Genomic DNA, 5,000 nt, shown 5'->3' on the forward strand with positions numbered 1-5,000 from the left:
AGATTTATAAATGCATATATTCTTATATGTTTAATATATATATATAATATATATATATATATATTATATATTAATATATATTTCATAAATATATATGTATATATATATATATATATATAAATATAATAATATCTATTATAATAATAATATGTAATGTATGTATTAAATATGTACTCCTCAGACACACACGCAAAGACTTATATATATATATATATATATATATATATATATATATATATAATATATATATATATAATTAAATAAATATATATACAACACACACACACCACACACACACAACACAACCCATAAATTAATATATATATAAATATATATATATATCTATATTAATATAGATATATATATAAAATACGGTTAATGCTTACCTGAATTCCCCCTCCTTCAACAGGTCATTGGATATAGTGTTAAGTATTCAATAATTTTCCACACATAAAATGGTAGTATCTCTCTCTTCATTCCTCCCGCCTTTGTAATGAGTTACAGTCTTAGTTTTTTTTTTGTTGTAGGTCTTTACCCAATCGGATTGTAGACCCACTCAATATTATCTAACTTGAACCCGTGTAACAGATTCTTTGGACTTGTTCTATCAACATTATATCATCTTGGAAGAAGATTGAGGGGCTCCATACTTGGCACTCACGGTATTCTAATCTTTGTGGTTACTAATGTTTTCCATAGTGTAGTAAAAGGTGTTCCTGGGAGTCTCTTGTGTTTAAAAGTCCTCATTACCCATCTAAAACTCATAATACTTTTCCTTTGTTGACAATCTCGCTTCCTATATGGGTGACTGACCACTCATACCATTACTCATATAGAGTCCCTAGATCTTTTACACTACTTTTTTTCCCTTTCTTTCCCTCCTCAATCTTCACACCTTCGAGAACAAAATATGATCTTGCCCCTTAAATTTCCAGTTGACTATATCTTATGATTTCAAAATCTTATCTGCATATGCCACTTACAGATGGTATGTAAGTGATGGTTAAGTTTGTTTTGATTATCTTGTATATGTAGGGGTGTAGTTGTTGACGCTGTATCACATCTGCAAATGATGAGTTACTGTCTCGAGTGTTTCACAGACCCACACACACATCTACCTCGATCACCTCTTTATCAATGTTCCCACGAAATGATAATAAGGAATACTCACAAGGGCCCAAAGAACGGACACCAAACCTGTGGTGGCAGAGCAAACTCAAAACCCCACTCATAAATGGAACCGTTTCATTTCGAGTAAAGTCCATTAATTTGTACCCTAATTTTTTGTTTTATACGATCTTATTTGGATCTCCAGTTGGTAAATCCATACTTCCAACTCCCTCTCATCACCCTTGCGTCTCCCTCCGATTCCAAGGTCTTAAATCTTATGTAGCAGAATGCCGTGATCTACTTTGTCAAAAGCTTTTGCAAAGTCTAAGTATATTACATCAACTCTATTTTCAGTTAGGTCCCTTAGTATGTGTTCGAAGTGTGTCAGGATCTGTGATAAACAAGATCTACCACTTCTGAATCCATGTTGCCCGGGGTTTATCTTGCTTTCTTTTTCTAAAAACTAAAAACTAAAGAAAAAAAAAAAAAAAAATCCTCACTAACCTTTCAAATATTTTTATCATATGAGATGTTAGTGCTACTGGTCTATAATTTTTGGCCTGACCTTTGTTTCCACCTTTATATATTAGAATTATAGTACCCTCTTTCAGTAAGCTGGGGATAATCCCCATGTCCAAAGATTTCCTCCACAAAGTTACCAATGGCTTTGCTATGGTTTCTTTGCAGTTTTTAAAAAAGATTGCTGGGATTTCATCTAGCCCAGCTGCTGAGTTTGTTGATATTTCACTTACTGCTTCAAGAATATCTTTTTCATTGAATATGAAGTCATTGAATATGAAGTCTTGGGGCACTATAGACTTCTTCATATTGCAATTTGAGTAATTCAGAGTCCAGCCATTTTTTTTTATTTTTTTTTTTTCCCGTTTTTTTTTTTTTTTTTTTTTTTTCGCCTCTCCTTTGAATCATTTACACAATGGCACCATTTACTTCCTTCGAAGAGGCCAATTTCTGTTCGCCTCTTTAAAAAAAATAGAAACACCTGTTGTTTGGGCAAGAGAAAAAAAAAAAAATATTTTGCATTCTGTTTTTATATTTTCACCTCACAAGCTTGTCTTCTTTTTTCCTTCGCGGCTGCTTTTTGGTATAGACTATATAGACAGTTTTAATATTATATTCTAATAGCCCTATATCTCTGCTTTTGATCCTTTCTCTCTTGACCTGATCTGTTGTTTTTTGTTTTTTTTTTTTTAATTTCAATTTGTTAACCTTTTTTGTTTTTGTTTCTTAACATGATCCTCTCGAGTCAGTCTTGGTAATATGATAATTATTTAGATTTCTGTTGTTTTTTTTGGGGAACTGACAAAACATATCTACAAACATCTTTACATGCATTATAAAGCTTCTCTAGTAATGTCATTTGGTTGTTAAGAGGACGTCAAATATCTTTCAGTGACTTTTCTAGGTGTTGCGTTTAATTTTTTCCAATCTATTTGAATTATGGCTAAAGTTTAAAGATCCTGAGACTCTATTTCTGCTTCGGCTTTCAATTATTTTGTGGCCACGCAAATTAATTTTGTGGCAATTTTTGGTGGCAACTCATGTCTTGATGAACTTATGATAATTTCAGATGAGTTCAGTTATTGTTATGATATCATTAATCATTTTCATATATCATTTGTTTTCCTGATTTCAGGATCATTTTCTTCTTTTTCCTTTCTAGATTGTATATAAAGAACCTATTTGCTCTCTGAATGTATCTTCATTTCTTACTTCTCTGACTTTTCTTTTGTAGGTTGTTTTGGTTTTGGTTGCTTCTGTCGCCTACAAACCTTCCAGTCAGGATCCTCATCAACTCTTTTTTTGGTTGTTCAGTGTCTGAAGTATCATTGTCCGCAGAATATTCTTGGCCTGTTATAATCAATCTGATTATTTTTTGTGCCTTACTTATTTCGCAGGGGAGAAAACAGCTTTTTTTCTTCTTCCTGATTGACTTTACTTGACTCACCTTTTTGGATTTTTCTTTCTTCTTATTTCTCCTTCTTTCTTTGCTTGTTTCTTTCTTCTTCTTATCTTTGGCTTTAACTTTTACATTTTTAGTGTTTTGTACAGCCTTTTCTGTTTTCAATACAGCAAGCATGAGTTACCTGTTTTTTTTCTTCTTATGTTTTTCTTTTTGCTCTTGTTTTTAAAACTTCATGAATTTCATCTTTCCAATATTTGGTATCTCATCTCTCTTCCCTCAAACATTGAATCTTGAAGTCCTAATAATTTCTTCATGACATTTTTCTGAATTATGATTTTCTAGTAGGACATGCATCCCCTTCACACTTTTTGGGTAATATAAATCGTGCTGAGTGCTTTTTGGTCAACCGATATGGCTCATTTCGCACTTCTTCTCTTTTTTCCAGATTGTCTGATTACGGTAGGGTGCATAATTATATAACATTTTCTGCCCATTGGTGTTCCTATTTCCCTCAAATTCTAATTAGTTCTTTAAATTAACAAAAAAAAACTGGCTTCTGATATCATCATCAACTCAACTTTGATTTTTTTTCCAGTTCCGTTTCAAGGACTAGAATTACTTTTTAGTATTGATGTCTTTGCACCAGCTGACAGAGTGGGCTTTCCTGTATATTTTCCTTGATTATCTGATTTTTAGTTCCATTATTGATGCCTGTTAGGTAAGCATCAGATTATTTACTTATAATTTCTTTTCCTGTTTTTCAAGTAAGTATTTTCACATTTGTGGCATTTTTTTCTATCACAGGTTTGTGGCATATAAATTGCTTTGTTTCATTGTGTCTGTTAAAACATGTTTTCAGTTTTAGAGTTTTCTTTTACTTCTCCTTGGTTTAAACATGTAGTGTTTAAACCCTTAGAGTTATTTAAGTCTGGTCAAGGTCACCTTGGAAGCCAGCTGGGGCCACGCTGATAACAAACGCCGCTGACCCCAGCGTTTTGACCTCCCCCTCTTTCCTTGATGCCCACTTCTTTGCTTTCCAGTTGTTTTTTGTTCTAATTTTTTTCTAATTTGTTTTCTATTTTGTCATCCCCTAATTTTTTTTCTAGATCATTCAGTACTTTTGTACATGTACACTTCACACTATCATAATCTTATGTTCATTTCCTCCTCCCCCCAACAAACCTCGTGACAGGCGGGGGGATAGAGAAATTAAGGATGTTTTTTTCAGAGGCAACAGTTCAGCACGTCCTCACTGTTCAGCTCTACTACTACTACTACTAATATATATAATATATATATATATATATATATATATATATATTATATATATATATATATATATATATATATATATGGTATATATATATATATATTATGTATATATTATATATAATATATATATATATATCTATCATATATTTGTATATATATATATGTATATATATCTATCTATATCTATCTATCTATCTATCTATCTATCTATCTATCTATCTATCTATCTATCTATATATATATATATATATATATATATATATATATATACATATGTATAGTTACAGTTCAATTTACAGTTTACGAACAAGGGTGCTAACTCTACTGTAGGGGGCACAGCGGTTCGCCTTGACCCCTGATAACATATCTGTTATACTGGAAACGGCATCATCATATCTCAATACGCACCTGATAGTTTATGTAATATCTATGTAAAACAATTTCTTATCAAAGGTGCCTTAGCGCTTCCCAATACCATTACTGTTTTCTTATCGGCTTAAGATTAGCCGACCTTGGCAGCAGACCTTTAAACGAAGCCTCCAGTATTTTTCTCGGTTCGTAAAAGCTGCCGCGACGCTTCCATTAACCAACTTCCCTCCACGACTGACACGTTTGGCTGGTACGGTATGGTTAAACTATAGCTGAGATTATCGCAATAATGTTTGTTCAAATAAAACGGAATCCTATTTTTGGC

This window comes from Penaeus japonicus, unplaced genomic scaffold, assembly GCF_977035675.1.
Source record: "Penaeus japonicus unplaced genomic scaffold, GWHDUDI00000001_assembly GWHDUDI00000031, whole genome shotgun sequence".
In the NCBI taxonomy this organism is placed as follows: domain Eukaryota; kingdom Metazoa; phylum Arthropoda; class Malacostraca; order Decapoda; family Penaeidae; genus Penaeus; species Penaeus japonicus.